Raw genomic sequence first — 19,235 nt, forward strand, 5'->3', positions numbered from 1 at the left:
GGGCTTCCATCGATGTGGTCGCACAGAGTCGGACACGATTGAAGCGACTTAGCAGCAGCAGTAGAGTTGAGGGACAGGAGTCGCTGGTAGTTGTAGATCCCAGATCCGTAGATTGCTGCTAATAGAGTTATTTTGTTTCTTTTAAGAGCTTACTCCATAAGGATATCTACTCTACTCTTGGGTTTTTTTAATGTAGTTTTTATTTTGTAAGTGTGGTTTGGAAAATTCCCAGGTATGCTCTGGATCTCAGAATAGACACACATACATCCTAAGCGCTGAGAATGCAGGAAGGGTGCCCCGGTGGCTGCTGCCCCCTGGTGGTGAGGGTCCAGCAGCGTACAGAAAGAACACCTGTTGCAGGGACCCAGGTGACAGAGGCAGCTTCAAGTTTAGAAACAACAGATTCAGGGTTCAGTCACTGCAAATGCCCCACGTTGATGTAAGCACTCATATCTGCGAGCCTCGTGACTGTGTTCAGGTCCTCAGACCTCTTCCACTGTGAGGGGCTGGCTGGATGCTATATTTTTGCTTGCAGTCTGGAGGGAGGCTGGTGAGCAGTCGATTGCTGGAGCCCCCTACATGCTTCTGTGAAAAGAGAAAAGAGAGACACTTCCAGAAACATGGTGAAAAATCGCCATGCACAACTTAGTGGTAAAGAAACCCTGAAACACAAGGTAAATAGCGGGAGAGATGAAAGGCAGAGAACTGATGTTCTCTTGAGCTCCAAATCTCCCCCTCTTCTCCACTGCCCCTACCAACCTTCCCCACTCCTCACATCCAAATGCGCTACTCATTCTATGAGGCCACCATCACCCTAATACCAACACCTGACAAAGATGTCACAAAAAAAGAAAACTACAGGCCAATATCACTGATGAACATAGATGCAAAAATCCTCAACAAAATTCTAGCAATCAGAATCCAACAACACATTAAAAAGATCATACACCATGAAGAAATGAATCGCCAGTCTATGTCCGATGCAGGATACAGGATGCTTGGGGCTGGTGCACGGGGATGACCCAGAGAGATGTTATGAGGAGGGAGGTGGGAGGGGGGTTCATATTTGGGAACGCATGTGCACCCATGGTGGATTCATGTCAATGTATGGCAAAACCAATACAGTATTGTAAAGTAAAATAAAGTAAAAATTTAATTTAAAAAAATGCACTCTCACGATTCCCCTACCTTGAAAGCTTGTGACCTGAAGTAGTGACTTCACCCTGCCATTGCTCATCCACAGTGATCACAATGTAACTGGGCCCCCATGGATCAAGGGGGTTGACTGAAGGGCCCTGAAGCTCCATCCTGATCCTGATCTGTGCAGTGACGTGACTAAGGTTAGCGATCTGGACCGTGACCGGAAGTAAACAAGAGCCCTGGAAGAAGTTCAGTGGGAGAGCAGGGACCAGGGGTGACAGTGGGCCAGCCCACAAGTTGCCGCATGAAGGAGGCACACAGGAAGTCCAACAACTCTGCTCAGGGTCAGAACTCACCCAGCACAGAGTGGCACTTAGACTGGTGAGGACCATTCATCATCATCAAATCACTCTCTGTATACGATTGATAGTACGGGCAGGAATGATAGCTGTGGCCTTCCCTGGTGGCTCAGCTGTAAAGAATCCGCCTGCCAATGCACGAGACTCGAATTTGATCTGTGGGCTGGAAGATCCCCTGGAGAAGGAGATGGCCACCCATCCCAGCATTCTTGCTACAGTTTCTATGGGAGTCACAAAGACTTGGACACAGCTTAGCGACTGACTAAGGATGCCAGTTCCCTTGTGGCTCAGCTGGTAAAGAATTTGCCTGCAATGCGGGAGACCTGGGTTCAATCCTTGGGTTGGGAAATCGCCTGGAGAAGGGAAAGGCTACCCACCCCAGTATTCTGGTCTGGAGAATTCCATGGACTGTATAGTACATGGGGTCGCAAAGAGTCGGACACGACTGAGCAATTATCACTTTCACTTAGAGACTAAACAGCAACAACCATGATAGCTGTAGCATTCTACCCTAAGAGAATTGGCGGACTGCATGGATAGCTACAAACCAACCGGGACTCAAGGTGAAAATCACTTGCAGCCTCACCTACCAGACAAAGAGGAAGAAATCATCAAACTAGACCAACCTAGAATTGGAATTAAGTCTGGGAAGAGCCCCCAGGACTCTTCAATCCAACAGAAGTAGCAGTCCTCATAATCAAGGCCGAGAGGCAGGAACGGAAACCTGGAGGCCAGTCCTTGCCCAAAACCTCAGCCACACGCTGGCAACTTACATGCATTGATTACCTACCTATGCTGTGAATTTGACATTGAGCATCTCATCCTCCCCATGTGAAGAAAGGTTATCGGGGTCCCCATTTTGGAGATGAGGAAGCAGAGCCTCAGAGAGCAGCCTGTGGTGACTTCACTCATAGGAGATGAAATCCAGATGAGGCCAAGGCACCCTGACTCTAGAACTCAGTGCTTTTATTCCACTTTTTCCAGTTTTACTGAAGCATAGCTGACAAATAAATTGGATATATTTAAGATGTCTAACAAGGATTTTGGCAGAAAACAACAAAATTCTGTAGAGCAATTATCCTTCAATTAAAAAACAAGTTTTTTTAAAAAGATGTCCAACATGATTATATATATGTGTGTGTATGTGTGTGTGTGTGTGTGTGTGTGCACACTGTGAAATGATTACTACAATCAAGTTACAATCCATCACCTCACATAGTTACCAGTTTAAAAGTTATAGCTTCATATATTGGCTCCCTTAAGGAAGTCCCATGGATGAGCTAAAGGAAATAGAATTAGATGGGGCAAACTCAGCGCCCTGCCATATAGACACCAGGTAGACTCCGAGGGTACAGGTACAGGATGGCAGTCACCCAGTTCCTCTCAGTGCCTGCGGCTGGCTGTCTTTAGCTGTTTGTAGTCCAATTCATTTCATTTCTTCTTTGGCCCTTGAATTACCCATGTCCTTTACTCTTCTCAGTCAAGCAAACCTTTGACAAGTCCAAAGCTACTTTTGACGGGTCCTTGCCCTTCAGAGTGTGGAAGTGCGTGATCCTTCCACTCCTTCATGTGAACAGACCCTCCCCCCCACCCCAGAATTCTCCCTCACTTGATCCAGGACCCTCTTTCTGTGAGCTCCAACCACATGGATTGACTTCATGAAGATGGTCAAGGTCCAAATACCCCTAAAACTTATTATGAAAAACTGTTGTTCAGCTTGATCTTCAGTTGGTGTTTGTTCAGAGAAAACAGCAAGAGTCATTTGTGTCTTCTTTGAAGGAATATGCTGCTGCTGCTACTGCTGCTAAGTTGCTTCAGTCGTGTCCGACTCCGTGTGACCCCACAGACGGCAGCCCACCAGGCTCCTCTGTCCCTGGGATTCTCCAGGCAAGAACACTGGAGTGGGTTGTCATTTCCTTCTCCAATGCATGAAAGTGAAAAGTGAAAGTGAAGCTGCTCATCCGTGTCCGACTCTTCAAAACCCCAAGGACCTCAGCCTACCAGGCTCCTCCGCCCATGGGATTTTCCAGGCAAGAGTACTGGAGTGGGTTGCCATTCCCTTCTCCGTTGAAGGAATATGAACCATCACCAAAGCCCATTTGAGGCCTTGAGTATAGTCAGAGCTGAGGAATCTTTGTGTGCCCAGCTGAAGACTAGGGTAACACCCCTGTCTACTGTTGGACCATCAGATTCCCACTTTTGCTCCTATTGTCACCTTTCCAAGTTTGCATAAATAATCTTTATTATTCTACTTACTGTAAGCTCCTTCAGAAAAGATGTCTGTTTTCCATAGTGCCTCACACACATCTCTGCCAATAGTATAAAATGAATAAATTTAATAAAATACATTACCAAACTGTCAGTACAGTCAGATTTGAGGAATAGTCATTTTATAAAATTACATTTGTAACAAAGGAACACAGTCCAACTTCAACTAACAACTTCAGTTCAGTTCAGTGTCTGATTCTTTGCAACCCCATGAATCGCAGCACACCAGGCCTCCCTGTCCATCACCAACTCCCAGAGTTCACTCAGACTCATGTCCATCGAGCCAGTGATGCCATCCAGCCATCTCATCCTGGGTCATCCCCTTCTCCTCCCACCCCCAATCCCTCCCAGCATCAGAGTTTTTTCCAATGAGTCAACTCTTCACAAGAGGTAGCCAAAGTACTGGAGTTTCAGCTTTAGCATCAGTCCTTCCAAAGAAATCCTAGGGCTGATCTCCTTCAGAATGGACTGGTTGGATCTCCTTGCAGTCCAAGGGACTCTCAAGAGTCTTCTCCAACACCACAGTTCAAAAGCATCAATTCTTCGGCACTCAGCTTTCTTCACAGTCCAACTCTCACATCCATACATGACCACTGGAAAAACCATAGCCTTGACCAGACAGACCTTTGTTGGCAAAGTAATGTCTCTGCTTTTGAATATGCTATCTAGGTTGGTCATAACTTTTCTTCCAAGGAGTAAGCGTCTTTTAATTTCATGGCTGCAATCACCATCTGCAGTGATTTTGGAGCCCCCAAAAATAAAGTCTGACATTGGTTCCACTGTTTCCCCATCTATTTCCCATGAAGTGATGGGACCAGATGCCATGATCTTCATTTTCTGAATGTTGAGCTTTAAGTCAACTTTTTCACTCTCCTCTTTCACTTTCATCAAGAGGCTTTTTAGTTCCTCTTCACTTTCTGCCATAAGGGTGGTGTCATCTGCATATCTGAGGTTATTGATATTTCTCCCGACAATCTTGATTCTAGCTTGTGCTTCTTCCAGCCCAGCATTTCTCATGATGTACTCTGCATATAAGTTAAATAAGCAGGATGACAATATACAGCCTTGATGTACTCCTTTTCCTATTTGGAACCGGTCTGTTGTTCCATGTCCAGTTCTAACTGTTGCTTCCTGACCTGCATATAGGTTTCTCAAGAGGCAGATCAGGTGGTCTGGTATTCCCATCTCTCTCAGAATTTTCCACAGTTTATTGTGATCCACACAGTCAAAGACTTTGGCTTAGTCAATAAAGCAGAAATAGATGTTTACCGTGGCACTAAAACAGACCTCAGTTTCCCCAGTTGCTCGTTGTTGTGCCCTTTGTGTTGATGAGCCTCCAGCCTCTGCTGCTAACTTGCTGCAGTCGTGTCCGACTCTGTGCGACCCCATAGACTCTAGCCCACCAGGCTCCTCTGTCCATGGGATTCTCCAGGCAAGAATACTGGAGTGGGCTGCCATTTCCTTCTCCGGGAGATCCTCCCCACCCAGGGGTCAAACCCAGGTCTCTTATGTCTACCTGCATTGACAGACAGATTCCCCCTAGGAAGCCCAATCTCCAGCCAGAAGATATTTAGAACATTCCTCAAAAAATATTTGATTAATTTTAAGAACTTGAGCTAAGTCAGTACTGGAACCTGATTATACACATCAGTTTCCACAGAGATTGAGAGGTACCTCCCAGGGGCCATTAGCCTCTCCTTCACCAGAAGAACCCCAATTTTTAGTTGGGACCATTGGTTCTCCAGCCTTTCCAGCAGCTAAAGGTAGGCACGTGACTAAGCTTCAGCCAATGACGGATGATCAGAAATATACGCAGCTCCTGAAAAGTGTCTTTGGAGGGAAGGAGCTGGCCCCTCTCCCTCCTCCTTCCTGCCATCTGGAAAGAAAAGCTGGTGGCTGGACCTGATGATACAGAATCAAGACTTCACCTTGGAAATGAAATTCACACATAGGAAAACAGTATCGAAGGCAGACTGAGTGCTAAGGCCAGGGGACCGCCCACCAGCTCCAACCCTGCCCACGACTGCCAACCTCTAGACTTCTGCATGCTGCTGCTGCTAAGTCACTTGAGTCGTGTCCGACTCTGTGTGACCCCACAGACGGCAGCCCACCAGGCTCCCCCGTCCCTGGGATTCTCCAGGCAACAACACTGGAGTGGGTTGCCATTTCCTTCTCCAATGCATGAAAGTGAAAAGTGAAAGTGAAGTCGCTCAGTGGTGTCCGACTCTCAGCGACCACATGGACTGCAGCGTACCAGGCTCCTCCGTCCATGGGATTTTCCAGGCAAGAGTGCTGGACTGGGGTGCCATCACCTTCTCCATCTTCTGCATGAGACAGAGAAAAAACATTTAACTTCTCCTGGAGAGAGGGCTTCTCCATTGCTCCCAGGCAAATCTAATTCAAGACAAACTCAACCTGACATAGCAAGCCCTCCAGCCTTGCAGGTGTGTTTTTTAAGTTGGTGAAAATGCAGTGATGCAGATTATTCTTAATGAGTCCACTGGGAGGAACTCCAGCAGTTAAAAGAGAATTCAGGTTCACAGGGTCTAGCCCCAGGTAGCAATTTCTAGCACGCTTTACAATGTATAGCATAAACTGACTGGGTTCAGTCCTAAACTCTCTCCCATATCAAAACTCCCCTCCCCTTTAGGAGAAGCTCACATTCCTTTTGATCTGGGTGAAATTCCTACAGCTGCCCTCCAGCCCTGCCCATTTCCCAAGTGGGGCGATGAGGGAGGCCCTGAAAACACCCTGTCAATCATAGTTTCTGTATGAGACCAGCTCCGTTCCCAGGGCCTTCCCAGGGAATTGCCCCTGCCTGTCCTGCTTTCTGAAACATCATGACCCTCATAAATGAAGTTGCCTGGAGGAGGAAAGGGGCATCCCAGGTAGTGCTGGTGGTAAAGAACCCACCTCCCAATGCAGGGCCTTAAAGAGACACGGGTTCGATCCCCGGGTCAGGAAGATCTCCTGGAAAAGGGAATGGCAACCTGCTCCAGTATTCTTGCCTGGGGAGTCCCATGGACAGAGGAGCCTGGCAGGCTACCATCCACAGGGTCATAAACAGATACAACTGAAGCAACTCAGCATACATATCATGCAAGCATGAAGGGAGGAAAATCAGCATTTTGTAACCAAATTTCCAACAGTCACAAGGCCCAGATTAATCCTTTGCTGAGATTATTGAGAGGGGAAAGCTGAATGTGAGTCCCTGATAGTCACAGGGTATCCAGGTTTATGCCCTTCAGAATACACACTTGGGGCTCCCTGGAGTCAAACATTTCTGTCTGAAACACATCGGGGCCCATTTATTAGCTGCAGCATAGCTCCTAATTTCTTCTTTATAAACAGAAGATCAGAACTCCACTCAGCATGATTCCCACCTTTATCAAGCCACTCAGGCACTTGCCAGCCAGTTTTTGAGTCACATGGTGCCCTTCAGGTTACTAAACCACTGTCTGATGATTCATAGACAAATATTTTTAGAATACTGTGTAGCTGTTACGGGGCTTGCAAACTCTCTGCAGCCCCTGAGCCTCTTCCCAGAAACAAGAAAACTCGATATCAGCTAGACAAGCTTTTCTCCTAAACAATGCCCACCTTGAATCTCTGCACCCTTCAAAACCTCCTAAGCATCTGCCCTTCTCCTCTCTCCAAGTGTTTAGGGCCCATGGACCCAAGATTTACATTTTCTTCTCCCTCCTCCTAAAGTTCCCACCCAGGGCCTGACGCCTGCAAGGATGGGCTGGCTTGGATGGGGCTGGGGGCTCTCATCCCCCCTTTGCTGGAATGACCCCTCCCTTTCCTAGTCTCTCCAGCTGCCTTCTGCTCTATTTTCCTCCTTTACAGAGAAACTCTCAGCCTTTTCCTCCCCTCCCTGCATTAAGAACTGGCCCCTCTTCAGCTCCACTCCCTGGGGCTTCCATGTCATTTTTCTCAGGCAGGTCTCTGATTGCAGATCCAGGAGCCGCCTGCTCTTCCCGCGTCCCCCTCCTCTGAGCATCACTGGGACGTCTTTCTAGAAGATGTGGTTATATGCCGTAGACTGTGTCGAGGAAATAGGAAGATCTCATTTTTATTGAACATTTACTATCTGCACATAGTATATATATTTTTGCCCCTAGTATGTTTTCTCATTTAATACTCACAGTGAATCAAGGTGGTTTGTCTCTATATTCCCATTTTTTAGATAAGAAAAACCAAAGCTTTGAATGGATAGAAAACTTTTCCAGGGTCATAGCATGTGCTAAATTCTGCACTCAAATCCAAGGTTGTATGACTTTACAGCCCATCTTGGTGCAGAGGTTAAAGCATCTGCCTGCAATGTGGGAGACCTGGGTTCAATCCCTGGGTCGTGAAGATCCCCTGAAGAAGGAAATGGCAACCCACTCCAGTATTCTTGCCTGGAGAATCCCATGGATGGAGGAGCTTGGTGGGCTACAGTCCACGGGTCGCAAAGAGTCGGACACGACTGAGCAGCTTCACTTTCACTTTCACTTCACTTTCAAAAATGAATAAATAAAGGGACTTCCCCGGGTGGTCCAGTGGTGAAGACTCCGTGCTCCCAAGGATGGGGCACAAGTTCTATCACTGGTTGGGGGACTAAGATACTGCAAGCCACGTAGCATGTCCAGATTATTACATTAGCATGGACTAAGAATTAATTAATTAAAATGGGACATCTCTGACAAATATATTAGAAATTATTATTATTTACCAGTTACCTGAAAATGCAATTCAATTATTTTACTCTGAATCCTGGAATTAAGGCAGTAAGAAAACACCTTGTCTAATTTGGAAAAAAATAGTTGGATTTTTGAATTTTTTTTTTTAATTTGAAGTCCCTTAAGACAGTAGCATGCCAATTTCAGGACCAAGCTAGGAAAGAAGCACTTAAATCCTAATTTCATTTTAAAAGAATTAAGAGTTTTATTAAGGTCAAAAATAGAGCTTAAAACACAGAGTCCAAAGTTTAACTATCCTGAATTTAGGCAGGAACAATACAACCAAAAAGAGAATTTACGTAATAATCTGGACAATTTGGGGAAATATTTTGTAAATGTAATATATAAAATAAAGTTTGGTCACAGAAAGTCCCCACTTCACATTTATGATGCCAGCAGCAACTCAGCTACATCCATTTAAATTAATACTTTAGTTTCTAGAAGTGCCAACTTCTTTTAACGCCAATACTTCAGAGAAAAGAAAGGAATATTTGCTTTCGAGTATATGCCTTCTTTGTTTCAAGGGAAGGAAAGAAGGAGGGTTAGCCTAGGTGAACATCTCTGAGATTCTTATTACATATGTGGAAAATGGGCTGAAATTGTCAAGAAACTGACTTCTGTAAGACTGGGCGGTCTCCAGGCAGGAGTGATTGTGGATTTATTCTCAGCAGTTGAAGTCACTGGTTTATCCTTTTTATTAAATTTTTCATCTTCAGCTTTCAGTGCTGTTGCCAAGTTCCATGAGAAGATGCTTAAAGACATGTTACTGGGAGCAAAGGGCCCCTCTGCTGTATGAAAGTAATCTCCCTGGTCCCCCCCTCCTATCCCCCAAGGCCTTCAACAGACACATAAAATACATAAATTCCATTTCCGTATGTGGCCTGGAATGCTAGTTGTCATCACGCTATTGTGTCTGCTGTAAATATTTGTGTTCTAGGAAGGCAACTGATTAGAGCTCTGCAGGAGGGATGAAGGACCCACGGCCTTTACTCTCTTCCCATTTGTACCATCGCTTCCATTTCCTTCTCTTCTGAGAAGCTATAGGACTGCTCCCCTGTAACAGGGAAAATTCAGGTCCCACCCTAAGACCCAGAAATGGGAATCAGCTGGGTAGCACCTAGAGCTCAGACTTCACCTCCTCACCATTTGGGGCTGCAGCCCACCCACATCCCACAGGAGGGAGGCAGAGAAGGAAGGTTAGGGAGATCTTTATTGGGAGTGGGTGGGGCCAGAGTACCATTAGTCTTAAGGCTCCAAAAACTTAATTATGCCCAGCTTCCCTGCCTGCCAGGCTCCAAAATACTGTTGGCTGTTTCACAGCACAGGGCCTTTGTCCCACATGTTCTCAAGTCAATAACGATCAGCTCTGTCCTGGAGTATTTTAAACATACAGAAAAGCAGAAAGAACGATGTAACCAACACCCATTTCCATCACCCAGATTCTTAAAGCACTGAGAGCACAGAGATATCCAGGCCGGTGGACATTCCAGACCAGCTTTACCAGTCGACGCCGCCCCTGATCCACCGCCCTGTGTTGGGACCCCCAGGGGTTTGCATCTCATGTATCAGCTAAGATGTGTAAACAGCACATCTAATTCCTTGAGCTGATGAAAGGTGCTGTGTAATCACAGTACGTGCTCCACCAACAGAGCTCACGTCTGCCTTCGCACCCAGAATATCCCTGCAGCATCCCGGGCTGGAGGCCCTGAGGAAGGACCACCTATGCATAGGTACATCATAAATTGTGCTGAGTTCACTAGTCACAATTATCCTAATTTGAAGCTGAAAGAACTCCCAGGGCACATCCAATGAAACTCTCATTTTACAGATGGCAAAAAAATTGATTCTCCTTTTTCCGTACATACAGATGACCAATAGGCACATGAAAATAGGTTCAACATCACTAACTATTAACATTAGTGTTAGCTGCTCAGTTGTATCGACTTTATGATCCCATGGACAGTAGCACACCAGGCTCCTCTGTTCATGGGATTCTCCAGGCAAGAATACTGAAGTGGATTGCCATTCCCTTCTCCAGGGCATCTTCTCGACCCAGGGATTGAACCCGGGTCTCCTGCATTGTGGGCAGATTCTTTACCATCTGAGCCACCTAATTAATAGAAAAATGCAAATCAAAATCACAGCAAGATATTACCTCACACCTGTCAGAATGGCTATCATCAAAAAGACAAAAAAAAATAACAAATGTGGTCAAGGATGTGGAGAAAAGGGAACCCTTGTGCACTGTTGATAAGAATGTAAATTGGTGCAGCCACTATGGAAAACAGTACGGGATTCCTCAAAAAAATTGAGAATGGAACTACTATACAATCCAGCTATCCCACTTCTGCATTTTATCCAAAGATATGACAACGGTAATCCAAAAAGATACACGTACCCTTATCTATGTTTATCGCAGTCCTGCTTACAAGAGCCGAGATACTGGAGCAATCTAAGCAAACTAGGTGCCTATCGACAAATGAATGGAAGAAGAAAAGTATATTATGCAAGGGAATACTACTTAGCCATGGGAAAGATGAAATCTTGCCATTTGGGCAACATGGTTGGACCTTGAAGGTATTATGCTAAAGGAAATAAGCAGTGTCCCCAAGGTCACACTGGATGGAATCTGGGCTAGAAACTCTGGTACCACTCAGTCTAATGCTTTTTCCATCATCACACCATATTGCTTTCGTGAAGAGTAAAGTGGAATCCATGCGCTCTCGCTTTGACCATCAACAAGGAGAATGCAGGGAGCAAAGGTGGTGTTGGATGCATTGCCACCTTTTGCAACATTGGCTTCATTTGGGGCAGGTTTCATCCCGACTTCCCAGCACCTTCTGCGGCTCCCCGTCTGGGCTCACCTCACTGAGCCCTTCAGCAACACCCCAGTCCTGTTCCCTCTGTCCTTCGCTGTGCCAGGCCACTCAGAGCAAGGAGCGATCCCGACAGACACTACACAGCTGGGTAACTGCCCGCTGGCGGCCCTCAGCTCCCAGGGCCCCACAGACTCCCTGACCCTGAACCTCTTTCTTCTGTCATTGCCAGGGAGCAGTGCACTGAGCCTTCTCCTATTCTCTTTCCCTCCACTATCAGAAAATCCAAGTGCAATATCCAAAATGCAAAAACACGAGGAAAGAAATAATATACAGGAAGAGAAAAGGAAGAGACGTGGATCCACCAACTAAAAAAAATATATATATATATAATAAACCTAACACTGGAAAATAAAGAACAGGCTATAATTCTGTCTTCTCATGAACATATTTCCAAGTGACTAAATCTCCTTAGTATTTGGGTGAAGCAGTGAAATCAATCTGGAGACACCAAGAAAGCTTACACACCCACACTTTCACGTCAGGGAGAAAGAGGCGTCTGGACTTCTAGTCACCTGGGGTTTGGATGCAAAACACAAATCCAGACCCTGGTCCCCAGCTGCCTCCCTGACAGGTCCTGGCTCTGCTCTCATCTACACGATGTAGACAGGACAGTGACAGGGTCTGACTCCACACAGCCTGGATGACAGCAAGGAGCCCTGAGTCCAGGTCCAGAAAGAGGCCTGCACACGACACTCAGAGCCGCCCCGGGGCTCCGAGAGATCTGATCTCCCACCATCTCCAAGTCTGGCCTTAGGTCATGGGTTTCAAATGGAATCAAGGGTTAGAGTCAGTCAGGTCAGTCGCTCACTCGTGTCCGACTCTTGGCAACCCCATGAACCACAGCACACCAGGCCTCCCTGTCCATCATCAACTCCCGGAGTCCACCCAAACCCATGTCCCTTGAGTTGGTGATGCCATCAAACCATCTCATCCTCTGTCATGCCCTTCTCCTCCTGCCCTCAATCTTTCACAGTATCAGGGTCTTTTCAAATGAGTCAACTTTTCGCATCAGGTGGCCAAAGTATTGGAGTTTCAGCTTCAAAATCAATCCTAACAATGAACACCCAGGGCTGATCTCCCTTAGAATGGACTGGTTGGATCTCCTTGCAGTCCAAGGAAGTCTCAAGAGTCTTCTCCAACACCACAGTGCAAAAGCATCAATTCTTTGGCACTCAGCTTTGTTTATAGTCCAACTCTCACATCCATACATGACTACTGGAAAAACCATAGCCTTGACTAGACGGACCTTTGTTGACAAAGTTAGAGTAGCAGAATGCAAATAGCCCTTTTACTTTAAAGCCCTAAGACCCTATGAATCCAGGGTCACTTTTCTGCAGAGCTGGGGATCCTGACATTCCCAGAGGCGTTTCCCCAAGTTGGGCCCTGTGGGCCCTAGAGAAGCCCTCCTTGATCTGAAGAACCCCTCTTTCTTCTCCTCACCTTGGTTCCCAAGTCCTGGCAGTCGGGCAAGAGAGGAGAAAACATGCATGTTTTTGTGAGGAAACCTCATGAAACTGACCACCACTGACTAGGGCAAACTGGGAACCAGGCTGCGGACCAACCTCTCTGCATGCCATAGACACAACACACAGCAGCCTCAACACCACCTCACAATACGCTCCAGAGAGGCAGGCTTAGATCTTATGCTGCCTCCAGGACCGTCCAAGCTTGTGCATCCAAGCAAGTTACTTAACCTCTTCAAGATTCAATGTCCACCTCTAAAACAAGGAGGATAGCTTAACTTCACTCACAGGGAAAGGAAATCAGTCCTGACTATTCACTGGAGGGACTGATGCTGAAGCTCCAATACTTTGGCCACCTGCTGTGAAGAGCTGACCCTTTGGAAAAGATCCTGATGCTGGGTGAGGCTGCAGACAGAAGAAGAGGATGACAGAGGGTGAGATGCTTGGTTGGCATCACCAAATCAGTGAACATGAACTTGGGCAAACTCCGGGAGACAGTGAAGAACAGGGAAGCCTGGCGTGCTGCAGCCCATGGGGTCGCAAAGAGCTGGACACAACTGAGCAACTAAAAAACAACAACAAAATGAGGAAATACACAGAAGTGTCTTAGCACAGTGGCTGGTGCATAGTAAAGAAACAATATCATTCACCAGCAGGTCTCACAGGAGCTGAGAACTAAATAATCTTGGAAATAGTATTAGATGGGTCCACCCATCTAATACAGGAGAAAACGGGCCTAGAAAGAGAAATTACTCTCCCAAGTTTATGCCTCTAGTTGGCACAGAGTACAGATCAGAATTTGTGTCCACTGGGCCACATCTGTGTGCTCCTGACCCCTCACCACCTGAAGACTGTTCTCTGTCTCAGCTTAGCCCTTTTCCTAATAACCACAAGCTGTCTTTAATATTTGCTTGGTGTTTTCTCTGTTAAGCTGAAAATACCACCTTCTCAAGTGCCATTCAGCCTGATTCCCTTCTCAGAGAGGCCCTTGGACTCAGGAAAGGCATGACATTTCATCCAGTATCTCCAGAAACTTGGCATCAGGCATCCTCCTTTTCCCTTCCTGCTTTTCTATTTTGAGCCCTTTGAATACTCACAGTCTCAACTACAACCAAGTTTGGAAATCCAAACGCTTCTAATGGCTCACGTCAAAGCTCTCTTCTCACCTTCTGTCATGAACCTCAGCCTCCCGACTGACCTCTCGTGTGTTCTTGAGGGTCGAGGGCTGGGTCTATACATCATCTTGGGTACAGAAGCTACTGCTGGGCCATGTCATCTGGCCCTAGGGACAGGGACACAACTCCCACGACAAACATTTTGCAGCTGCGCTGAAGAAATGTGGCTTCTGCTCTGGAAGTGAACTTCAGAAATGGGTTTTCTTACTAAGATTCTCACCAGCTACCCTGACACTTCTTGTCATAAGACACTTGTTCAGTATCCGTTGATCCGAAGTCAACTAAATTCACAACTGACTCATTGGGTGACAAACATACTTAGAGGCAGTGCCACAATTTATGAAATGGAAATTCTATTTTCAAAATCATTTCAACTCCATACATATTTATGGAGCACCCTGTGTGCAGGGCTCAAAACAAGCATTTTTATGTACTTTTTTGTTTAATCCTCATACTCCCCAAACTCATAGGTTTTCTTCTGTTTCAGTGAGTATTTCGTGAAGGCAAAAGTGAACAGTAGTACAGCCCAGGGCCAGAGGCAAGAAATTATATATACATCCTTGTCGTCAATTCAGTATAGTATTCATACATTTCTCAGGGCTTCCCTGGTGGTTCAGATGATAAAGACTCTGCTTGCATTTCTCTACTTACGTGTTCTATGAAAAACATGCTTCATTAGTGGAATTAATAGCCATATTGTTTTACATTAAAAGGATCGATTAAAGTGGTTTTATTCTGAGCAGAAAAATTTATGATAAGCCCTTAGTTGCTATTTTATTATTATTTAGTTACTGTTGCATTATCTTTTGGGAAGCCAGATGGGTGATAGAAACTCAGAGAGCTCCTGTGACTCATGAGGATTTTCAGATTTTAAGTTTGCTCGGTGTGACCAAGATTACAGGAGGGCCCAGAAGCGGGTATTACTGGAGTGACTGTTAACATGACTGAAAGCAGGACACATGTGAATCCCTCCACCCCTCGAGGGGGTCTGTGTGGAGGCCAACTGTGACCCTGGGGTGTCGATCTCACGTGGCGACACCAAATTGTGAAATCCTAGATAGACCCAGTATGGGTAGACAGCTGCTGCCAATTAAAACCAGCCCAAAGAAATGATCATTCTTATTACTGGGTAATTTATAGCATTCTCTCTGATCTCCTGCCCTGGGAACCATGTGCTTCAAGACATCTTGCACAGGGATGAGAACACCCAGCTACAATAAAGCCTTATTTAGGTTACTGTTTATTGAGATGACTAGAGGCCTCCCACCAACCCGAGTTGGTAGATTTCAGCAGGATTTTGTCACTGCTGGAAAGCTGGCTCTCAGGCCTTCCCATGTAAATAGACAGGCATTTCTGTACCATCCGGTGGTAGATTAGCCCCTTGGTAACTTGCCAACATTCAGCCGAACTCTCGGGGATTCAGAATCCATCACTGGCTCCTCCCCGCTCCACCCAACAACATCCTCATTTATTATTCATCTCTTTTATTGAGCTTGTGCATCCACATATTGTGTATGCTAATTTTTGATATTAAGCTAAATAAAGCATCAACAGAAGGCAAATATCCTGGTCCAGATGGACCAAAAGAAAGAAAATCATTTCTGTCTTTTGCAGAGATTATTCCACTGCTTCCTGCCAACAGTGCTGTGGTGGAAATCTGCCTGAGAATAAGCATGTATGTTTCGACTTAGCTGGGATGTTACTTCCCACGTGTGGACACAGCAGGGCCCGTGGCCTTCGGATGAGGTGTCCAGGAGTGTATCCTCCTCGGTGGCTGCTGAAGGCAGAGGAAGGCAGTATGTCTGACTCTGTGCACATCTGGCAACCTCTTGCTTCCCAGTGGGCTCTTCTGCATATTCGCCAGCAGGAGAAAATGGCAAAATTTTTCTCACTGTGGATTGTAGCTTCAATTCCCTGATCTCTAATCTGCCTCTTAGAGTGTAGTCAGGGAGAGCTGACTCCACTTAGGTGATCAACTCTGGGATTCTGTTGATGCCTTAACCTCAGACCGCAGATAACCCTTACTTCCTGGCCCTGGAGGTCAAGCCTTTGACTGTGTGGATCACAATAAACTGTGGAAAATTCTGAAAGAGATGGGAATACCAGACCACCTAACCTGCCTCTTGAGAAATCTGTATGCAGGTCAGGAAGCAACAGTGAGAACTGGACATGGAACAAACAGACTGGTTCCAAATAGGAAAAGGAGTCCATCAAGGCTGTATATTGTCACCCTGCTTATTTAACTTCTATGCAGAGTACATGATGAGAAACGCTGGACTGGAAGAAACACAAGCTGGAATCAAGATTGCCGGGAGAAATATCAATAAGCTCAGATATGCAGATGACACCACCCTTATGGCAGAAAGTGAAGAGGAGCTAAAAAGCCTCTTGATGAAAGTGAAAGAGGAGAGTGAAAAGGTTGGCTTAAAGCTCAACATTCAGAAAATGAAGATCATGGCATCCTGTCTCATCACTTCATGGGAAATAGATGGGGAAACAGTGGAACCAATGTCAGACTTTATTTTTGGGGGCTCCAAAATCACTGCAGATGGTGATTGCAGCCATGAAATTAAAAGACCCTGAGATTAGGGAAAGATGGCGGAGGAATAGGACAGGATGACCACTTTCTCCCTCACAAATTCCTCAAAAGAACATTTCAACGCTGAGCAAACTCCACAAAACAACTTCTGTAGGCTGGCAGAGGACATCAGGCAACCAGAAAAGGAGACCATTGTCTTCAAAAACAGATTTTTAATCTTTGCTCTTAGGTTTTTGTTGTCAATTTTGTACATTTAAAAACCCAAACTTCACTACCGAAGTTTACCTGAGAGCGAGATTACTGGCTTGACCACTCTCTCCTCCTCTGGACTCTCCTTTTTCTCCACCAGGTGGCCTCTATCTCTTTTCTCCCCCATCTCTTCTCTATCCAACTCTGTGAATCTCTGTGTATTCCAGACGGTGGAGAACACCTAAGGAACTGGTTACTGGCAGGATTTGTCTCTCTCCTACTCATTCCTCTCTCTTATCCTCCTGGTCACCTCTGTCTACTTCCTCCCTCTCCTCTTCCCCGTATAACTCTGTAAATACCTCTGAGCGGTCCAGACTATAGAGCGCACATAAGGAAGTAACTACTGGCTAGCTTGCTCTCTCCGCTTTTGATCTCACCGCATCTCATTCCAGTTACCTCTAACTACCCCCTCCATCTTCTCTTCTCCTTGTAACTCAGTGAACCTCTCTGAGTGTCCCTCAATGTGGAGAAACTTTTCATCTTTAACCTAGATGTTTTATCATCGGTGCTGTATAGATGGAGAAGTCTAGAGGCTACTGTAAAAATAAAACTGAAAACCAGAAGCAGGAGGCTTAAATCCAAAGCCTGAAAACATTAGAGAACTCTTGAATTCAGGGAACATTAAGCAATAGGAGCTCATCAAATGCCTTCATACCTACACCGAAACCAAGCTCCACCCAAGGGCCAACAAGTTCCAAAACAAGACATACCACACAAATTCTCCAGCAACACAGGAACACTCCCCTGAGCCTCAATATACAGGCAGCTCAAAATTATCCCAAAACCTTTGATGTCTCATAACCCATTATGTGTCACTCCACTGCACTCCAGAGAGAAGAAACCCAGCTCCACCCACCAAAACCCCAACACAAGCCTCCCTAACCAGGAAACCTTGACAAGCCACTGATAGAACCCCACCCAAAGTGAGGAAGCTCCATAATAAAGAGAACTCCACAAATTACCAGAATATAAAAAGGCCACCCCAAACGCAGCAATATAACCAAGATGAAGAGACAGAGGAATACTCAGCAGGTAAAGGAACAGGAGAGTTGCCCACCAAACCAAACAAAAGAGGAAGAAGTAGGGAATCTACCGGAGAAGGAATTCCGAATATTGATAGTGAAAATGATCCAAAATCTTGAAATCAAAATGGAATCACAGATAAATAGCCTAGAGACAAGGATTGAGAAGATGCAAGAAAGGTTTAACAAGGACCTAGAAGAAATAAAAAAGAGTCAAAATATAATGAATAATGCAATAAATGAGATCAGAAACACTCTGGAGGCAACAAATAGTAGAATAACGGAGGCAGAAGATAGGATTAGTGAAATAGAAGATAGAATGGTAGAAATAAATGAATCAGAGTGGAAACAAGAAAAACGAATTAAAAGAAATGAGGACAATCTCAGAGACCTCCAGGACAATATGAAACGCTCCAATATTTGAATTATAGGAGTCCCAGAAGAAGAAGACAGAAAGAAAGATCATGAGAAAATCCTTGAGGAGATAATAGTTGAAAACTTCCCTAAAATGGGGAAGGAAATAATCACCCAAGTCCAAGAAACACAGAGAGTTCCAAATAGGATAAACCCAAGGCGAAACACCCCAAGACACATATTAATCAAATTAACAAAGATCAAACACAAAGAACAAATATTAAAAGCAGCAAGGGGAAAACAACAAATAACACACAAGGGGATTCCCATAAGGATAACAGCTGATCTTTCAATAGAAACTCTTCAGGCCAGGAGGGAATGGCAGGACATACTTAAAGTGATGAAAGACAATAACCTACAGTCCAGATTACTGTACCCAGCAAGGATCTCATTCAAATACGAAGGAGAAATCAAAAGCTTTACAGACAAGCAAAAGCTGAGAGAATTCAGCACCACCAAACCAGCTCGCCAACAAATTCTAAAGGATATTCTCTAGACAGGAAACACAAAAAGGGTGTATAAACCCGAACCCAAAACAATAAAGTAAATGGTAACGGGATCATACTTATCAATAATTACCTTAAAGGTAAATGGGTTGAACACCCCAGCCAAAAGGCAAAGACTGGCCGAATGGATACAAAAACAAGACCCCTCTATATGCTGCTTACAAGAGACCCACCTCAAAACAAGGGACACATACAGACTGAAAGTGAAGGGCTGGAAAAAGATATACCACGCAAATAGAGACCAAAAGAAAGCAGGAGTGGCAATACTCATATCCGATAAAATAGACTTTAAAACAAAGGCTGTGAAAAGAGACAAAGAAGGCCACTACATAATGATCAAAGGAACAATCCAAGAAGAAGATATAACAATTATAAATATATATGCACCCAATATAGGAGCACCACAATATGTAAGACAAATGCTAACAAGTATGAAAGGGGAAATCAACAATAACACAATAATAGTGGGAGGCTTTAATACCCCACTCACACCTATG

At 45.3% G+C, this 19,235-nt stretch overlaps 1 pseudogene; it reads left to right on the plus strand.

Annotated features, from left to right (window-relative positions):
• The first annotated feature begins 620 nt into the window (after positions 1-620).
• Positions 621-19,235, plus strand: part of LOC138445167 (cytosolic arginine sensor for mTORC1 subunit 2-like) — a 47,964-nt pseudogene continuing 29,349 nt past the window's right edge.

This window comes from Ovis canadensis, chromosome 8 (assembly GCF_042477335.2).
Source record: "Ovis canadensis isolate MfBH-ARS-UI-01 breed Bighorn chromosome 8, ARS-UI_OviCan_v2, whole genome shotgun sequence".
In the NCBI taxonomy this organism is placed as follows: Eukaryota; Metazoa; Chordata; class Mammalia; order Artiodactyla; family Bovidae; genus Ovis; species Ovis canadensis.